Below are 21,765 nucleotides of genomic sequence, written 5' to 3'. Positions count from 1 at the left end.
TGGCTTTTATTGTCCCCAGCACAAGGTGCACCTGAGTAATGATCATGTTGTTTAATCAGCTTATATATGCCACACCTGTCAGGTGGATGGATTATCTTGTCAAAGGAGAAATGCTGACTAACAGGGATGCAAACAAATGTGTGCACAACATTTGAGAGAAGGATGCTTTTTGTGTGTATGGAAAATGTCGGAGTTCTTTTATTTAAGCTCATGAAACATCGGACCAGCATTTTTATATTTTTGCTCAGTGTATAATGATCCCTCACTCTTTCTTGCTCCCTCTCTCACTTTCTAGTCTAGATTTCTCTCACTTTTTACCCACCAGCCTTCTATTTCTCACAAATATGAAGTCACGACTGGCATTATGATGAGGTCACAACTGACATGCCATAAAATTGAAGTGTCATTGATTGATTGATAAACTCATTTGAAGGACTCTGAAGAATAGCAACCAAGATTACATTTTGTCGTCTTTATACTGCCAGTCAGTGCCACTGCATCTCCCTCCCTCAGACAGGTGCATGCTACTCATGTTGATCACCATCTTGGGAACATAGCTTCCAGGAACATAACGTTATCAGAACAGCACAAATCATTTCACATCCTCTTCCGTTGGTCTTTTTAATCAGAGCCCGGGAGGGATACGCACGGTCCAGGAGGAACGGCAGGCAGCGGTTCCTCCGCTCCACCTTGTTCAGAGCCTTTCTGATCATGATGGAGGTGATGAATGCATTTAAATCTCCACACAAACCAACAGTGCTGCGTCAGCTAGCAGCTGTCCAGAGTCGTGACACACTAGCACTAGTCCCATTGACTGTGCCTGTGTGTCCCGTAGCCCCCTGTCCCTCACACACATACACACACACACACACACACACACTGCTGAGTCAGTAAAATGGTAATGTTTAGATATTCCATTAAAAGTGATAGGTCACTGAATGACACACTGGGCTGTAAGGGACAGTGGGACAATTTAAAGGCCTCGTGTTCCCACAGTGTAATATCATATCACTGTAGTAGTTTTAATTTAATTGCTCAAGTTGCGGCATGACTCCCATGTTCATTTACTGTCCACAGGCGTTTTATTTTTTGTCTAGTTTTTGGATTTTACCCCCTTTTTCTCCCCAATTTCGTGGTATCCAATTTGGTAGTTACAGTCTTGTCCCATTGCTGCAACTCCCGTACGGACATGGGAGAGGCGAAGGTCGAGAGCCGTGCATCCTCCGGAAAACAACCCAACCGAGCCGGTTGTGCTATAGTTATAGGCTACACTTACTGATGTCACTTGTGTCCTGTGTTAATAACAATGAAAACAGGTTTGCATGTATTTGTTTTCTGTAATCTGCCATGTCCAATTTCATGTAAATGAAGGTTATAATCAGATTGCATGACCAGTATGTAAAGTAGCAACGGTCTAAACCACTGGTGGTTGAACTTGGTTGCCAGGGTAAGCTATCATACTGGAAGGTACTGTGTGTGTTATTACAGGTAGATGGTTTGCTGCCTATGTTGTCAACTAACTTGGGGGCTCTGGTTGTTTTTGAGTGATATGTGATATTTTTATTTCTCTATGTGCACACTGACACACACAACACACACACATTTATACTGGCTACACACGCATACACTCGCATACAATCATCATTTACGCTGCTGCTACTGTTTATCATATATCCTGATGCCTAGTCACCTTACCCCTATACATATCTACCTCGATCACTCCAGTATCGCTGCACGTTGTAAATATGGTATTGGAACTGACCCTGTATATACACAGTGGCAGTTTATTAGGTACATTTAGTACTGGGTCGAAACCCCCATTTGCCTCCAGAACAGCTCTAATTCCTCAGGGCATGAAGATGTTGCTCAATTGGTATCAAGGGACCTAATGTGTGCCAGGAAAACATTCCCCACACTACACCACCGCCACCAGCCTGTACCGTTGACACCAGGCAGGATGGGGCCATGGACTCATGCTATTTACGCCAAATCCTGACTCTGCCATCAGCATGATGCATCAGGAACCGGGATTTGTCGGCCCAGGCAATGTTTTCCACTCCTTAATTGTCCAGTGTTGGATCGCGTGCCCACTGGAGCCACGTCTTGTTTTTAGCTGATAGGAGTGGAACCCGGTGTGGTCGGTCTTTGTCTTGGATGGGCTATTGCAGCAGGTGACGAGTTGTGCGTTCCGAGATGCCGTTCTGCACACCACTGATGTACTGCTCTGTTATTTGCCTGTTTGTGGCCCGCCTGTTAGCTTGCACAATTCTTGCCATTCTCCTTCCATCTCTCATCAACAAGCTGTTTAGCCCACAGGACTGTCGCTGACTGGATGTTTTTTTTATTTGTCGCACCATTCTCGGTAAACCCTAGACACTGTCGTGCACGAAAAGCCCAGGAGGCCGGCCATTTCTGAGATACTGAAACCAGCGTGCCTGGCAACGACGATCATGCCACACTCAAAGACTCTTATGTCACTCATTTTGCCCATTCCAATGTTCAATCGAAAAGTAACTGAATGCCTCGATGCCACGGCAACATGACTCAGTGTCTGTAGGAGCTAACCATTTTCCTGAACGGGTGGTGTACCTAATAAAGCTTCTTTCTCGTTCTTTTTATTTATTGTGTTTTTTATTCTACCTTGTTATTTTTAGTACTACATTGATATGGACCTTGGAAGAAAGGCATTTGTACTTGAAACTTGATATGGTGTAGTCTAGTGGTGATCTGAGTCCCTATCCCTGAACTTGTGCCCCCCGTACACACACCTCCACACCACACAAGCACACCTACAGGTGATGGATGCCTCTTTCCATAGTGGAGTAGAGATGCAGCAAAACAGTCATTAATCTCTTTACCAGATCCGAGGGTGAGAGAGAGGCTCCTGGGAAAGACTTATGCCCACACATTTCTATACTCCTACTGTACTGAACATATGCTGAAACTATGGTACCCTACACATGCACACAACAGCATGTTGACTGCTGTGAGCACGTATTCATGTCTATATTGGTACATTGGTTCTGGTAACCATCTATATTTGTGATGAGTAGGATGACAATCCATAAGCATTGCACATCTTTCTGTTCTTGGATATTCTAAAATTAGACCAATTACATATGTTACACTTGTATCCAGGTAACAGTGTGTGTGCTAGTGTATTAATCAGTCGGCAGGCTCTTTGATGTTAATCTTGATGAACAGCATGTTCACCCCCCCCTCCCCCCTCCCCACACCCCAGCCCCCTAAATCACAGATGAGACCGGACTGGGCGTTCAAAAGACCACTGATAGGGTTTTGCATGAGTCTGAACTGCAGGAGGAGAGGGTAGGAAAGCACAGTTTGACTGGAATGGAATGGAAAATGGAGAGATGGATACAGGGCGGGATGGAGGGAGAAAGGGATCAATAAAAGGAGAGAGGGAGATGGATGGAGTGTGGAGACATGGGAGTAAGACTGGTGAAAAAATTGATCTGGCAGTGAGAGAGAATTATTTTAAAAGACAGATTGCAATTTCCCTCCTTGAGTCTCTTTTAAAAAATATATATATATATAGTTTGATACGGCACTTCAATCCTTGGCCTTTATCACGAGTAGCTGCTTATAAAGATAACAAAAGAAAATGGTTGATTTATGAGAATGATGATCGCAATGATAATTAGAGAGCGAGCAAGAGCAGATGTTGGCCCGGGGAAGTTTCTGAGAAATATGTATGATTCCTCTCCTGTCTCGAAGTGACAGATCAAAATGTTTACCATTTGCATTACAGAGAAATAGAGTAGCATGAAGGACCACTTGGGTTCAGCCAACTCTAACACAAAGCACTGTCCCAAACAAAAGATCTGTCTCCGTCACGTGCTGTTCAGATCAAGCCCCTAGTCCCCCGTGACCTAGATCTGAAAGGATGGGAGTTTAGTAAAGTTCTAATAATTATCTATGGCATTTATTGGGTTTTCCCACCACGTTTGTCTTTCAGTTTCGTTCAGCGGATGGTCAGGCACACCATAGCCTTGTAGGTTGAGAGGTTGCTGTGTCATGTCACTAAATCACGCACCAGGAAGTCTTACCTCCAGTATGTCAGTGAGACCTCACCCCAGCTGCCACTCCTCCCACTCATTTTTTATCATCTGTTGTTTTACAGTCTGTTCTATCTGGCATGCAAAGCGTTGTACCCGTTGCCTGGGTCAGACACAGGGTAGTGTCTCGGGGCTCCTATTCACAGATGGACACACAGAGAATTCTCACCCTGGCTGACCTGCCTCACCCTGGCTGACCTGCCCAGAATAGTCAGTCACACATCGACATTAACTCTTGCCTGGGGCAAGTTTAAAAAAAACTGTCCGACAAGAAGAATATAGATTTAAGGTGTCCGACTGGAATGTAAAAAAATAAATAAATAAATATCCTGCAAAAATCACTATCAAACTATTAGGCTACTCCGATCAGAACTGGATCAGTGTCCTCCGGATGCAATGTGTTGCACACTGTCCTCCCAGTCGCTGCAGAGCGCATCAGAGTATAATTATTGTAGGCTTATGTACAGTGGCTTGCGAAAGTATTCACACCCCCCCACTATTTTTCCTATTTTGTTGCCTTACAACCTGGAATTTAAAATGGATTTTTTGGTGGGTTTGTATCATTTGATTTACACAACATGCCTACCACTTTGAAGATGCAAAATATTTTTTTGAGTGAAACAAACAAGAAATAAGACAAAAAAACAGAACTTGAGCGTGCATAACTATTCACTCCCCCAAAGTCAATACTTTGTAGAGCCACCTTTTGCAGCAATTACAGCTGCAAGTCTCTTGGGGTATGTCTCTATAAGCTTGGCACATCTAGCCACTGGGATTTTTGCCCATTCTTCAGGACAAAACTGCTCCAGCTCCTTCAAGTTGGATGGGTTCTGCTGGTGTACAGCAATCTTTGTCATACCACAGATTCTCAATTGGATTGAGGTCTGGGCTTTGACTAGGCCATTCCAAGACATGTAAATGTTTCCCCTTAAACCACTCGAGTGTTGCTTTAGCAGTATGCTTAGGGTCATTGTCCTGCTGGAAGGTGAACCTCCGTCCCAGTCTCAAATCTCTGGAAGACTGAAACAGGTTTCCCTCAAGAATTTCCCTGTATTTAATGCCTTCAATTCTGACCAGTTTCCCAGTCCCTGCCGATGGGGAAAAACATGGTGTTCTCTGGGTGATGAGAGGTGTTGGGTTTGCGCCAGACATAGTGTTTTCCTTGATGGCCAAAAAGCTCAATTTTATTCTCATCTGACCAGAGTACCTCCTTCCATATGTTTGGGGAGTCTCCCACAGGGCTTTTGGCAAACACCAAACGTGTTTGCTTATTTTTTTCTTTAAGCAATGGCTTTTTTCTGGCCACTCTTCCGTAAAGCCCAGCTCTGTGGAGTGTAAGGCTTAAAGTGGTCCTATTGACACATACTCCAATCTCCGCTGTGGAGCTTTGCAGCTCCTTCAGGGTTATCGTTGGTCTCTTTGTTGCCTCTCTGATTAATGCCCTCCTTGCCTGGTCCGTGAGTTTTGGTGGGCGGCCCTCTCTTGGCAGGTTTGTTGTGGTGCCATATTCTTTCCATTTTTTTAAATAATGGATTTAATGGTGCTCCGTGTGATGTTCAAAGTTTAGGGTATTTTTATGTATAACCCAACTTCTCCATAACTTTGTCCCTGACCTTTTTGGAGAGCTCCTTGGTCTTCATGGTGCCGCTTGCTTGGTGGTGCCCCTTGTTTAGTTGTGCAGACTCTGGGGCCTTTCAGAACAGGTGTGTGTATATATATATATATATATATATATATATATATATATATATATATATATATATATATATATATATATATATATATATATATATATATATATAGAGAGAGAGAGAGATCATGTGACACTTAGATTGCACACAGGTGGACATTATTGAACTAATTATGTGACTTCTGAAGGTAATTAGTTGCACCAGATCTTATTTAGGGGCTTCATAGCAAAGGTGGTGAATACATATGCACGCACCACTTTTCCGTTATTTATTTTTTTGAATTTTTAAAAACTAGTTATCTTTTTCATTTCACTTCACCAATTTTGACTATTTTGTGTATGTCCATTTACATGAAATCCAAATAAAAATCCATTTCATTTACAGGTTGTAATGCAACAAAATAGGAAAAACGCCATGGGGGATGAATACTATTGCAAGGCACTGTAGACTGGCATGAGCTGTCTTTCAATCATGCAGTCGTGAGATGTGTTTTTGCGATCAAAGAAACCCTAGCTGTGTGCGCACATTTGTTGATATTCATTGCTAGTTAGTGAGTTATTGAGCCAGTTATAGCTCATTTTTGGTCAACAATGAAAATCCTGGTGTGTGTGTGTGCCGGGCGGTGGGGGGGAAGAGGGAGAGATTTGCACAGAAGGTACAGTAATGATGTGCAACAGACTAACTAGATAACCAGCCAAACTACACTATGTTTTGAATTGGCTATCTAGCTAGTTAACTATTTAGCTACAGTGGGGAGATCAAGTATTTGATACATTGCCGATTTTGCAGGTTTTCCTACTTACAAAGCATGTAGAGGTCTGTAATTTTTATCATAGGTACACTTCAACTGTGAGAGACGGAATCTAAAACAAAAATCCAGAAAATCACATTGTATGATTTTTAAGTAATTAATTTGCATTTTATTGCATGACATAAGTATTTGATTCATCAGAAAAGCAGAACTTAATATTTGGTACAGAAACCTTTGTTTGCAATTACAGAGATCATACGTTTCCTGTAGGTCTTGACCAGGTTTGCACACACTGCAGCAGGGATTTTGGCCCACTCCTCCATACAGACCTTCTCCAGATCCTTCAGGTTTCAGGGCTGTCGCTGAGCAATACGGACTTTCAGCTCCCTCCAAAGATTTTCTATTGGGTTCAGGTCTGGAGACTGGCTAGGCCACTCCAGGACATTGAGATGCTTCTTACGGAGCCACAGCTGTGTGTTTCGGGTCGTTGTCATGCTGGAAGTCCCAGCCACGACCCATCTTCAATGCTCTTACTGAGGGAAGGAGGTTGTTGGCCAAGATCTCGCGATACATGGCCCCATCCATCCTCCCCTCAATACAGTGCAGTCGTCCTGTCCCCTTTTGCAGAAAAGCATCCCCAAAGAATGTTTCCACCTCCATGCTTCATGGTTGGGATGGTGTTCTTGGGGTTGTACTCATCCTTCTTCTTCCTCCAAACACGGCGAGTGGAGTTTAGACCAAAAAGCTCTATTTTTTTCTCATCAGACCACATGACCTTCTCCCATTCCTCCTCTGGATCATCCAGATGGTCATTGGTAAACTTCAGACGGGCCTGGACATGCGCTGGCTTGAGCAGGGGGACCTTGCGTGCGCTGCAGGATTTTAATTCATGATGGCGTAGTGTGTTACTAATGGTTTTCTTTGAGACTGTGGTCCCAGCTCTCTTCAGGTCATTGACCAGGTCCTGCCGTGTAGTTCTGGGCTGATCCCTCACCTTCCTCATGATCATTGATGCCCCACGAGGTGAGATCTTGCATGGAGCCCCAGACCGAGGGTGATTGACCGTCATCTTGAACTTCTTCCATTTTCTAATAATTGCGCCAACAGTTGTTGCCTTCTCACCAAGCTGCTTGCCTATTGTCCTGTAGCCCATCCCAGGCTTGTGCAGGTCTACAATTTTATCCCTGATGTCCTTACACAGTTCTCTGGTCTTGGCCATTGTGGAGAGGTTGGAGTCTGTTTGATTGAGTGTGTGGACAGGTGTCTTTTATACAGGTAACGAGTTCAAACAGGTGCAGTTAATACAGGTAATGAGTGGAGAACAGGAGGGCTTCTTAAAGAAAAACTAACATGTCTGTGAGAGCTGGAATTCTTACTGGTTGGTAGGTGATCAAATACTTATGTCATGCAATAAAATGCAAATTCATTACTTAAAAATCATACAATGTGATTTTCTGGATTTTTGTTTTAGATTCCGTCTCTCACAGTTGAAGTGTACCTATGATAAAAATTACAGACCTCTACATGCTTTGTAAGTAGGAAAACCTGCAAAACCGGCAGTGTATCAAATACTTGTTCTCCCCACTGTATGTCTTAATGGTGTTGTCGTGTCCCATGTCCTAAAATAACTTTCCACCGGTACTCGTGTAGAACCGCAAATGGCCGACACGCAGTTAATACGTTTGCACAGTTCAAGAAACCAATGCTGCATACTCCGGTTGTAAAACCGTACGTCTCTCAAGCGCTCAAAATTGGTTAGGATTCTCCTCTATTCAATACTGGCCAAGTTAAAAATATATTCTTAGAATAATTATTTGATAAAGGCATAAAAAGTATTTGGATGTAATGTTGCAGGGTGGCCAGTCATCCTCCCAGCAGGACGGCACAATAATTGCAACATCTAGAGGTAGTTGTTAATGTAAATGGAAGTGCTATAAGGGTCTATGCCTCCTTAAAGACTACCCCCACCATCATGGCTGCCTTGTGTTCGTTGCTCCTCCTGTTAGGCTATGGTTTCTATGCAGCAGTAGCCTCAGTCTAGGCCTTCCCAGCAGGTGTGTCTCGACTGTGGTCCCCGCACAGCGAGTCTGGTCGACCGGAACACGACTGTGACTGAACACTGCTTCCCAAAGCCCGAGCACCGGAGTGTGCTGAACAATACACAAGTCCTTCAGTGTTCAGTCAATCACCGGCCAACCAAGACTAGTAGTGGAAAATGTTTTTGGGGGACCTGACTGAGTCTTAAGAGTCAACACACTTAGGTGGACACACACACTAGCTCCAGTTTTACCAGTTCTCTCTCTGTTTGTAAGCTGTTGTTAGTTTCTCAGTTCCAGCATGAATAATATAATTGTCTTGTGTCCAGTAGGTCTGACCATTTAGTTGATTGTTTGGTCGATAGGCTGTTGGTGGATCAAGATTATTAATTTTTTTGAGCAGTGGCAAATATACACTTTTCTTTTATGGCACACGAGACACGTCTGATTTCACTCCTGTCTGAGTGGACTAATCCATTGCGGAGGCCTTGGGGTTGGTTTACCAGTAGCACATTTTTACCATTAATTCCCCTAATTTCTAATCTACAATGTTTGTTTGGTTACGGTAATTTCTGTTTGCATTAAATGTATTATTATTAAGACTACAGCCTTACCAATGTCGTTGTAGGAGTGGACATGTTTGCGGAGCGCACAACCTAGGCTACACTTGTGAGGAAAAAAGTTTTGGTTTATTTCATTCCATTTAGCAGTTGTCAATTTATTCATTGTCTTTGGTTTGGAGTGCTCCTGTCAATCTTGAGTAAGGACACGCACCTGATTATGCATATAGAAGTAGGACTGGTCTACCTGGCTTGCGTGCAAATGTAGGCCTATAAGTGTGCCCATTTGGGGATATGATACTATTTCTGAGTGTCTTAACTCACCATCACTGTGGGGCTTCTCAAAGTAATGTTTTCTTCGCCTCAAACAGCAAGTTAACAAAGTCTGTTTTTACATCCATTGAGAAGGACAATAGTTCCTCAACGTAGCCTATTCGATTACCACTCAGCATGAAAGGGTAAAAAAATGTCATGCTCTGATCTGGTGGAAACGTCATAAAATAGGCCGGACCTAGTTGATGTTTCAAGTTCCTTGCAGACAGGCCATGCGTAGCCAAAGTGATTTATACGATATTTATTTTCATCAGGATATTTTCTACCTGCGGGCTGCAATGTTTTTATTTGTTGGCTTTATGTAGGCTATTTTTACATATTGGCAATGGCAATAGAAGTTACTTTTAGATTTGTATCATTTTCATTTAGAATTTTGTTTAACCACATTACATTAATTTTGAGATATGAAGACTTTTATAATAAATGAAATAAAACTGTTCCACGACAATGTGCATATGAAAATCATAACTGGCATGCAGATCATTAGAAATGGTAGGATAAATTGGCACTCCAAAAGGAAAAGGTGTAGCCTATTACAGGCAACTTCAGGAGCATAATGGCAGAATCTGCCAAGGCCAGCAGCAGTAGGAGGGTCGGGAACAGGTTTTCTTCTTCTGCTTAGGCTGTATTGATCTCTGGCTCCCTCTTTAGTAATTTGTCTTAATTTCTTTATCGCAGCGCTTAAAGAATCAGACAAGCTCAGTAGCCTACATATAGTTGATTTAATTCAAATATAGGGTGTGTCTATATATGGAAAAATACATGTTTTTAAATTTCAACCAATCGATTGTTGGAAAGAACCAGACGACTCTCGGTCGACCAAGATTTATTTTAGTCGGGGACAGCCCTAGTGTTCAGTGATGTGCTCTACACAGGGTCTAGCGTTCCTCTAACAGGTTCCTGACTCCTGCCACGCTGCACAAGCTTTTGTTCTCAGCAGTTGGTCCTACCTGTGGAATTATTTATTCTGTACAACTTTCCCTATTGTTTAGTTGGGAACTGACATGTATTTACATAGATATTTTAAAGTAACTTTGGTTGCTCTGGCCTACGAGTTGTGCTGCTTGCAGTGACAGACCATATAGAAATGAGGTCGGTGTTTGTGCATGTTTTGCCTGTTGATGCATGTGTATGTTTGCCCGTTTATCTGGTGTGTGTGTGTGTGTGTGTGTGTGTGTGTGTGTGTGTGTGTGTGTGTGTGTGTGTGTGTGTGTGTGTGTGCGTGCGCGCGCGCGTCACATGTAATTGTGTTTGTCATTGATACACATATACATCTATCATGGCAGGGCCCTGTTATGAGTAGAGGTCACATCACATCCCTGTCCACATCACCCACCTTTCCAGACTGGGTTGAGATTAGATGAGTGACAGCGGTCTGTCCATCCCTAACAGGGTCATCGGTCCCGGGGGCTTCATCTCTCCCTGGTGGGTGTTTGACGAGCACAGTGACGTAGGATAAGCCAGGGACAGGGGGCAGGATGACTATAGTGTGTGTGCGTGCGTGAGTGAATTTAACTGTTAAGTGACATGGCACTTTTGAGCTGCTAACATGGTGCCCAATTAAGCCTAATGTCAAATAAAACGCTGTGCATAGTGTGATCACAAAATACTACAGAGTCCTATGTCGTTTTGCCTTCAGAGAAGGGGATTTGATTAGGTGGTCAGTGTGTTATGATCCATACTAACAAGCTACTAATTGGTTGTCAATGTGACAGACCGGGGTTCGAGTCTCCTTCGAGTCACAAGACGATTTTAGTCTTATGAAATCCAGTTAGGGTCTACCAGGCATGGGATTGAACTTTAGACTGCATAGGTCTTAAGTGCATAGTTTCTTCAATCAGTGATTGGCCTACATTGGGTAGACTTGGGTAGCTTTGTGGAAGCAGATAATGTCCCACGGTGAAACGGTGGCACGTCTAACGTCTTATGTTTGCCTTCTCTTTGTTTGTTCAAGATGAACGCATCATCACCAGTCTCCAAGGCTTTGTGGAGTAGAATCAACTGACTGCTCCAAATTAGTTGAGAAATTCCTGACAAAAGGTAAAGGTATGCTGTACTTGCACCCTTGCTGTAGTTCTGTCTCTGAGGATATTTTTTTAAACCTAGCACACCGCTATCCCAGAGGCTCAGGGGTTCAAATGTCTGTGGTTTCTCATGTTAACAACAATCTCTTTTAATATTTCATTACTTAATTATTCCTGTAATCAGTCATAGGCCTATTAACGTGCTGTCTGCCAGGGTGAACAAATAGTGGTTGGAGCAGAACCTCATGTCTCAGGGATGATTTGTGTTCTTATTTTAGAGCCCCCCTCAGTCTGCAGGCTCACGCTGTAATGGCTGGCGGGCCGGCTGGGTATTTTGGGAGCTAATTTATTGCATCTCTCTCAAGGGGGTGGTGAGGGGAAGGAGGGAGCATGGAGGGGGGGGGGGGGTGAGGGGAAGGAGGGAGCATGGAGGGGGGGGGGGGGGGGGTAAGAGATGCACCCAGGGCTCTTTCCCGACTGGTGATTCATTTCTGTGCTGCATCGGCATGACGTGCCGCTTTTTATTTCACAATTTAATGTGTGTGACGACGACGCTATTAAGCCCGGCACTCGTATACAAGTAAAGTCTATGGGGGAGAAACTCACTGTGTTTTTTTGAGAGAGTGAAAAGAGCACCGGGTTGAAGGGAGGGAGATGAAGAGAAGTCTTTTTTTCTATCTCCAGTGGCTCACACTGATAAATGGCTGGCCCCCGTCTTCCCACTGACGTACAAATGTCAAATCATTAAAAACATGACTCACTCTTCCAGCGTTTCTCTCTCCCCCTGCCTTGCAAAGCACTCGATTGTACAATGGGATTTTCCTCCTCCACCACCACCTCATCCTATCAATCGGCTAAGTTGTATTCCTAAGTGCATTTGAGCTAAATTGAAGCGGCCTCAATCACAGAGCTGCTATGATTTATTTTCTTTAATTCAAGATGCGATAAAACTGCAAGGTGAGGTCTGTCATTACCTTACCATTACATGCTGTTGGTTAGGGCTGTGACGATTATGGTGTTTTGGGTAACTATTAATTGTCATGCAAAATGGCCACAGTTGTCATAATTGTTTAATTGTTTTTATTTGTATTGTAATGCATCATAATGCTATGACATACCTAATGGTATAACTACGACATACCTAATGGTATAGCTACAACATAGTGGCTTGCGAAAATATTCACCTCCCTTGGCATTTTTCCTATTTTGTTGCCTTACAACCTGGAATGAACATTTTATTTTGGGGGGGTTGTATCATTTGATTTTTTTCAACATGTGTACCACTTTGAAGATGCAAAATATTTTTTATTGTGAAACAAACAAGAAATAAGACAAAAAAACTGAACTTGAGTGTACATAACTATTCACCCCCCCCCCCCCCCCCCCCCCCACAAAGTCAATACTTTGTAGAGCCACCTTTGGCAGCAATTACAGCTGCAAGTCTCTTGGGGTATCTCTCTATAAGCTGGGCACATCTAGCCACTGGGATTTTTGCCCATTCTTCAGGACAATGCTCCTGCTCCTTCAAGTTGGATGGGTTCCGCTGGTGTACAGCAATCTTTAAGTCATACCACAGATTCTCAATTGGATTGAGGTCTGGGCTCTGACTAGGCCATTCCAAGACATGTAAATGTTTCCCCTTAAACAACTCAAGTGTTGCTTTAGCAGTATTCTTAGGGTCATTGTCCTGCTGGAAGGTGAACCTCTGTCCCAGTCTCAAATCTCTGGAAGACTGAAACAGGTTTCCCTCAAGAATTTCCCTGTATTTAGTGCCATCCATCATTCCTTCAATTTTGACCAGTTTCCCAGTCCCTGCCGATGGAAAAACATCCCCACAGCATGATGCTGCCACCACCATACTTCACTGTGGGGATGGTGTTCTCTGGGTGTTGAGAGGTGTTGGGTTTGCACCAGACATAGCGTCCCACATGGCTTTTGGCGAATGTTATGTTCTCCCCTCGGGTGTAGTTCGTCTGAGGAGGAGACGTAAATGCCTGTGCCTGCGCACATAATGTAAACTAGATGGATGGGGAAGAAATGTGGGGTGTAACTAACTAAAATGACCATATCAGCAGACACAACAACCAGAACTCAATGTTAGCCCTCTGGGGACATTTAGTAAGGTACTAAACAAAATAATATACAACACCCATAAAGAAACAGTAATAAAACAAAGACCAATCAAACAAACCAGGGACGGTAAGAGAAGGGAATGTTTGGGAATGGGGTCCAAGTAATGAAGATAAACAAAAGGTCCCTCCTCTTCTACACACCTAATCCTTCCCAACACACTCTAAGCCTTAACCCGCTTTCCTACCTGTTACCACAAATACAGGGGTGACATCCGCCCGGCTAACCTAGTGTGTAAAACAGTAGATTATCTACGTGTGAATACACCCATGGGCAGAACTACCTTTCCCTTCTCCAGGACCTAGGTAGGGTGGAATACAGCAGGAGGACAAGCTGGAACACAAACAAAGATAAATCAAAACAACCAATAACCAAATCCTCAGACAAACAGCCAAACAAAAAGTGCCCTCTCTCTCTCGAGCTCACACGGCAAACAGTTTATATACTCTAGTCAATCAGTCACTCAACCACAGCTGCCAGGACTCTGGACCAAAGCCACGCCCACCATCGTCAGCCACAACGCAGCACACCTGTAATAACCAGAACAACCACTCTGAACCACACACACACACACATTACAAAGGATGATTGGGAGAAAGAAAAACATGTCACACGTAACAGCAAACACCAAACGTGTTTGCTTATTTTTTTCTTTAAGCAATGGCTTTTTTCTGGCCACTCTTCCATGAAGCCCAGCTCTGTGGAGTGTACGGCTTAAAGTGGTCCTGTGGACAGATACTCTAATCTCTGCTGTGGAGCTTTGCAGCTCCTTCAGGGTTATCTTTGGTCTCTTTTTTTTTTCTTTTTTTTTGGGGGGGGGGGTAGATCAGCTTAATATTGCAGATAGATTGTAACTTTCATCAATTATTGTCTGCATCACTTCCAATCCCCCATGTTTTTTAAAATATATACACACACACATACATACACTTATCCTTTAAAAATATATATATTCCCCTTTATTACTTTCCAACCCCGCCACCCTTTCCCTACTTGGAGTAAACTAGTGAACAACAATGCTTAGGCCTCTACTTCCAGCTCATACCTACTATCTACATTTTATGGACACAGTCAATTCTACAATAATTATATTTTGTTTGTTTTTTCTCCTGAACTTCTTCTACTCTCAACCTCTCCGATCATTTTCATGATGTCCATCTGGTTTGCTTCTATATGCCATATCTTTCTGACTGTGCTCTTTCACAAAAGCTCCCAACCTATATACTTATTATGGACACAGTATGCTTACATTATTAGTTATCTTGTTATTATTTGTTGTTATTAGTCCCATCCTTCAATTCCATTCAACACCTCCCATCTATCTCTTAACACCATCCATATAGGATTTCTATTTGCCATATATATTTCAACTGTACTGTGATGTCTTACAGAAGTTCTGAACCTTTCTATTCTCATTGTTTCTACAGATTGTGAATTGAAAATAAACATTTTTGCTAAAAGTATTATTATATTATTGATCGATTGACTATGATTTTTCAGATCACCCAGTAATGCTATCTGCAAGGTTAGCTCCAGGTAAATATTGCAATCCTTTAGCCATTCCTGTCCAAAAACAAGCTACAAATGGACAGTACCAAAACAAATGATCTAATGATTCTGTCTCTTCGCAGCAAAATCTGTAGAGCTGGGAAGATTGTATCCCCCATATAAATAACATTCTATTGGTAGCAAGAATTGTATATAATAATTTAAATTGAAAGATTCTAAGTTTTGAATCCGGTGTCGTTTTGTGTGTCAGTTTATAAACACTATGCCATGGGATCGGTACGTCAAAAATCTCTTCCCAACTATTTTGCAATCTATATGGGACGGCTGTCAATCCTTTGGTCCTTAAATGAAACTGATATACTTTTTTATTTATCACAGTTTTCCTTAACCAATTATGTTCTTTAATGCAAGGCCGACAGACAAGTTCCTTACTTTCTCCCCCTTCCACTTTCCTCTTCCATTTTTGCGGTAAGGCTGCAATTATTTGGTTGTAATTATGGGTAGAGCAGACATTTCCATATGTTTTTGTTAGCTGCATGTGCGACATAACTCCACCAGTCCTACCGATGATATCATTTACGAAGATTATACCTTTTTTTAAATTGTCAAAAAAAAAAAGTTTTTTTGTCAATTAGTATATTTGAGTTTAACCACTATTTGTTGCATTATTTGTTCTGTCGTTTCTGGAGGATTCAATTGAAATTGCAACCAACTTTCTATGGCTTGTTTTAGAAATAGTGATATTTGGGAGATTATTTCCTTTTCAAATAACTGAAAGTGAGTGGTTGTAATCTGAATAAAGGGAAACAGGCCATTCTTGAACATTGGGTGAGACAATCTTACTAATTTGCTAGAGAACCAGTTCGGATTTAAGTATAACTTTTGTATGACTGAAGCTTTTAGTGATAGGTCTAATGCTTTAATATTTAATAATTTCTGTCCTCCGAATTCATATTCATTATATAAATAGGCCCGTTTAATTTTGTCTGGCTTGCCGTTCCAAATAAAATTGAATATTTTTTTCTCATATAATTTTAAAAACTGTTCGCTATTCGTAGGCAAGACAATAAGCACATAGGTAAACTGGGATAATACTAAAGAGTTAATCAGGGTGTTGCCTCTGATGAATGCCCTCCTTGCCTGGTCCGTGAGTTTTGGTGGGCGGCACTCTCTTGGCAGGTTTGTTGTGGTGCCATATTCTTTCAATTTTTTAATAATGGATTTAATGGTGCTTCGTGGGATGTTCAAAGTTTCTGGTATTTTTTTATAACCCAACCCTGACCTGTTTGGAGAGCTCCTTGATCTTCATGGTGCCGCATGCTTGGTGGTGCCCCTTGCTTAGTGGTGTTGCAGACTCTGGGGACTTTCAGAACAGGTGTGTGTGTGTGTGTGTGTATATATACTGAGATCATGTGACAGATCATGTAACGCACAAGTGGACTTTATTTAACTAATTATGTGACTTCTGAAGGTAATTGATTGCACCAGATCTTATTTAGGGGCTTCATAGCAAAGGTGGTGAATACATATGCACGCACCACTTTTCTGCTATTAATTTTTTAGCATTTTTTGAAACAAGTAATTTTTTTCATTTCACTTCACCATTTTGGACTATTCTGTGTATGTCCATTACATGAAATCCAAATAAAAATCATTTTAAATTACAGGTTGTAATGCAACAAAATAGGAAAAACGCCAAGGGGGATGAATACTTTTGCAAGGCACTGTACCTAATGGTATAGCTATGACATACCTAATGAATACAACAAATTACCAACTTTACCCACTTCATGTAAAAATAAGATACTACTATTGGGTAAACTGTATCTACTTGAAAATAAAGTTCAATCCCCCCCTCATAAAATAAATGTATTGAGACTATGATGATTGATATTGTTCACGGTTATTGCCCATAATTGTTGGTTATACGATTATGCGATAATTGTGGCAGCCCCCCTTGTGGCAGCCCTACTTACTGTAGAAGGAAGACTGCTCTTTTGGGAGATAAACAGCCTATATCAATGGATGGGTTCTGATCTGGAATCAAATCAAAACAGTAGCATCCTATAGTTCTCTCTGTTTAGCCCAGTTGGCACATATAAGCTTGATGCACCCCAACCCAAAGCATCATTGGCTTGATGTAGTACAAACCTGCTGTTCTTTTGTAGAGAGAAACCAGTACCCAAACAAACCAGGAGATATCTGACCTTTTTTTCTCTCCACTGTTTGTTTCGCTGTGACCTTAGTGACATTCTCCTTTCAATGCCCATTCAACCCTCATACCGGTATGTCCACACAAAACAAGTGTTTATTGATTTGAGTGCTGGAGTCAGGGTAACCTCGGCGTGTGTGTGTGGTGATGGGGGGGGGGGACACACAATGGAACAATAAAGACCCATTCTGAAGAAGATTCAGTGAGTGAATGAGGGAGAGGGGAAGGAAACGGGTGGTGAATTGTAAAGGAAGAGCAATAAGAGGCTGTTCCAACCTGCTCCCTCACATCACTCCATGTGTTTGTTTGTTTGTGTTTTTGCCTGTGGGCCTGATGAGCTGGGAGAGATGACCCCTCTAATCAGTAGATTAGTCATGATGACGCTGGACTGGAGGCCTGAGGGAAGGGCACTTTAATATGCCCAGCACTTTCACCTTCTCTACCCCCCCCCCCCCCCCCCCCCACCTTGCCACTTAGGCTTTTTGTGCGTTTTCCCATATGATGCAAAGTGCCCTCTATAGGTTAAAATCCCTTATCGTATGTACTATAGTCTGCCCTGCTATGGAAACATTTGCATTTATGCTACATGGATCTCGGATGAAGACTAAGATTCCTAAAAAGTCAATTTTCTGCACATTGATGTTGAGCATCCATTGGATTATTCTCCACAGGAATCTTCTCTCCAATCCTCATTTAGCTTAATTGCTGCTGAGCCCAGGCCTAGCGAGAGAGACAGGGAGATTGTGAGAGAGGTGAAGGTAGCTGTAATGAGAAAGGTGTGATGTATTAATCAGGCCTGACGTCTCTCATCCCTTCTAATCTCATCAAATGGCAGAGAGCTCCCAGTTCCGCCCAGCAACATCTGTAGACTCAACAGGTGGATAAACACCCCATTTAAAACCAGCTTTCCACCCAATGATACTGGAGGATGCAGCACTTTACACAGCAGATGGATGTAGTCTAGTCTCCAGTGTTTCACCAGGTGGTTGAGGATTGAAGTTACTGCTGGTTTAGAGGTTTGGTGGTATGTTGGACTTGTTAAGTGTGTTTGTGTCTAGTTTGCTGGAAGGTGGAAGGAGCAGAGGCACCGTGAGGATAGGTTTGTTGTCTGGAGAAAGGTGTGTGTGTGTGTGTGTGTGTGTGTGTATGGAGGCTGGGAATTATTCTGTACACGAGAAACCTTGTAGTCACATTGTGATTAGAGGCTGTTTTTGCCTTAGGCTGAGAAATGTACTACAGCGATGCAGCCCATGGAGTCGTTTCATCAGTTCCGCCCTGGCCTAATGGCCAATTTAGCCAGCTAACGACAGGCGGTGCGGCACTACACGCCTGGTAATGTTTGAAGAGTCGCCTCCTGAAAATTTGATGAAGATTAGGATTGCAATGCCTCATGAATACGGTTTCTCTCTCGCCATTCCTCCCTCACTCTCCTTTCTCTCTGACTTACCTTCCCTCTGGTTGGACATAGGTTAATTGGTATTGAGCTATTTCCACTTGGTACAGAATGTCTCCCTGTGTAATGTCACCTGCTTGCCTCATGTGGACATTGGTTATGTAATGGTTAGATCCTTCAGTCCTGTGATCTTGGCTAAGGTCTGAGGGAATGTCCCGTGCTTAAGCCTATTAAAGTAGCTGTACTGCACATCCAGGTTACTAAAGTTCCTTGACCTCAAGTTTACTAGGTCACTGTTTAACTCTGAATTCCCCTACACTCAAGTTTAGTACCCTTACATTTTAGTGTCCTTATCTTTCACCTCCCAAGGCGCCTGCCTTATCACACGTCACTGTCTAGGCCTGTGTCCTGTCTAATTCTACCGGTTGTCTCATTGGATCCTCTCCTCCAATCCACTTTTAAGCGAGAGGTGAGTAAACAAGGACTAAGGATGCAAGGATTTGACCGCTAGTAGCGTTTCCAGACACTGTCTATATGTACTGTCCTTATTCTACCTGCTGTCTCATTGGCCCCCTTCTGTTTCTCCTCAGGAAGTAGGCAGGGCCGCTGTAAGGTGATTGACCTGTGACCTTTGGACTTGGTGATTTGGTGGTTCGCTGCGGACGCCAGCTCTCAGATGGATTAACAGGTGAGCTCACCCACAGCCAGCAGAACACTCATCTACTAATAATTTGCTCCTTACAGATGATGGACCCAATTCAACTCCTTTATTGGACATTGACTGCATTTCAGACCCATTCAAAGTGTAAAACAGGCACAAAACAAGAGTGGACTTTGAATATGCATGATATAAAAACACTACACCTTCCAACAAAAGCAGCAGAAATGAGGCGCTGTCGTTTTATTTAGAGATACTAATAAAATATCCTGTACATGTCATGATGCAAATTGGCTCCGAGTACTTTTGATTGTTCATTCCTGTTGATGGATCCACCAATGTGTTATTTGAAAGATTGTTCCAGTTTCTGTGACCCGGGGGCTAGCGTGGGGAACCTCATCAGACCGGTTTGGGCTTACTTACCTGCTGGCCCAGGTAACCAGAGCCCTCCGCCTTCATCCTGGGTACCTATTAATATTTGAACAGGGCCTAGCCCAATCAGCTGAAATATTCTGTGGACATGGAGAGACTTACTTGGGTTTTAACCTACTGTGTGTATGATGCTAGTACCACAGTGACAATACAGTCCCTAACCCACATCACCTCATTATGGATTGCATTCTAGAGCATGATTTATCCATGTAACCCAAGACCTTTATAAATTATATAGGAGGTTCTGGCTTCATACACTAGTTCTACCCATGTGTAGCATCAACATGCCACAGTTGGTTCCCAGGCGCTACCCAAACCAGTTTTTCTGGGCTTGTTGCCTGTATGGTGCTGTTGTGTGATGTGATGATATCATTGTCTGTAATTTATCCATTGATTTGCCTAACTGTTGGTTGATGGGAGGGATTTTGGGCTCTGGCAAGGCAGGCAACAGAACTGTAGCTCAGGGATTTTATGGGTGTACAAAGAAAGAGTATGAGAGAAGGAATAGAGAAGGAGTTGTGAAAGAGGAGTCATCAAATTGTATTTGTCACATGCGCCGAATACAACCGGTGTAGAACTTACTGTGAAATGCTTACTTACAAGCCCTTAACCAACAATGCAGTTCAAGAAATAGAGTTAAGAAAATATTTACTAAACAAACAAAATTAAATAAAAAGTAACACCAATAACATAACAGGCCCTGCTGACCTTTCACCTTGACTGACCTCCATGAATAGCTCCTGTCAGAATGTGTCTTCTGGCTGGGTGGTTGTGTGTGTGTTGTGAGTGTGTGTACTCAACCCAGTGGATTAAGCCTCCAGAATACACCTTGTGCTTCCAGTAAAACGACTCCTGCCAAGTCTGACTGGACTTTGAACGAGTGGCTTTATGTCTGTACTGGGGCCAGATCTCAAATACTTCACTATCTGGATCCAACTAGTGGCAATGCACCTACTGAACCCCAGAGCAATGCTAGGGTATGATGCCAGCTCTTCTGTAATCCAGCTCTATAGTGTATAGGCCATTCTGCTCTTGGCTGGGTGCATATCTGGAGCAGCTGGATTACAGAAGAAGCAGTGGGTTAGGGGGTGATAATGTGCTCTTGAGTCTCCTTTGTATATGAGACAGGAGGTGATTTGGACAAATGGCCGCTCATTTACCAACCATGGCTTGCCAAACCCCTTTGATGTTTGTCATAAAGTGATTCATCTTCACTGTCCGTCGGTCTGTTTTAAGAGGAGATAAAAGTAGCACTAGTCTTTCAAGATGGCTGTTTGTGATGAGGGGTTGTGAAGGAGATACTATTTTTTATAGCTAGCATCCTGCAAGGTTTTTCTGTTTCAAGGTTTTTGATGTAGTGTGCACGCACTCACAGTCTGATTTGTAATCTGTTTCTACCATTTGTCCTTCTCTTTTCTTCCTCTGCAACACGTGTTCTGTTGTTCTTTGACTGCTCTTCATCTCCCAACCTTTTCCCCTCTCCCCAACACTGGCTTCCTCCTCTTTAGCCATCCCTTTCTTCTCTCTCTCCTTTTCTACTGGCTTCCTGGTGGTGGAGTCAATGGAACCTCCTGTAGTAAAACTTCTCTCTTCTGTCTTTCACTTCTCTCTTCTGTCTTTCTCTCCCGCTCCCTCTTCATTTCAGCGATTCATGCTGCCTTCTCTGTGTGGCACTGTGTTTTTGACAGAGTTGTGAGGCAAAGGTTGTAACTAGCTAGTTGACTGACTCATGCATTGTTAACTGTGTGTGTATTTTGGCAACGTTGTGTGATGAGGGTTGAAATTGACTGGAATGTAGACACACAGTGGCAGTGGGGTTGAAAGGGTTTCCAGCCTGTGCTCGATGCTGGCCTCTCGGGCCTGCTCTGCTCGGACGAGGGGAGGTCTTTTGTCTCACACAGAGGTCACACACGCAGTGCTGCTGTCACTCAACAGGAGCCCACGTCAAAAAGCATGGAGC

At 42.9% G+C, this 21,765-nt stretch overlaps 1 protein-coding gene across 5 annotated transcripts in view; it reads left to right on the top strand.

Annotated features, from left to right (window-relative positions):
- LOC311101853 (SPRY domain-containing SOCS box protein 4-like) overlaps nucleotides 1-21,765 on the top strand; it is a 60,368-nt gene that overhangs the window by 10,207 nt on the left and 28,396 nt on the right. For 4 of the 5 annotated variants that reach the window (XR_014609957.1, XR_014609958.1, XR_014609959.1 and 1 more), the window contains exon 2: nucleotides 19,306-19,403. The gene's annotated coding sequence lies outside the window, so the exon portion shown is untranslated. Of the gene's footprint in view, nucleotides 1-11,401; nucleotides 11,488-19,305; nucleotides 19,404-21,765 lie in introns of those variants that run through there. The other variant, XM_084143065.1, reaches the window with a different exon arrangement.

Source organism: Coregonus lavaretus (assembly GCF_964263955.1).
Source record: "Coregonus lavaretus genome assembly, chromosome: 26".
Taxonomy (NCBI): Eukaryota; Metazoa; Chordata; class Actinopteri; order Salmoniformes; family Salmonidae; genus Coregonus; species Coregonus lavaretus.
This window is presented reverse-complemented; position numbering and strand designations above follow the sequence as displayed.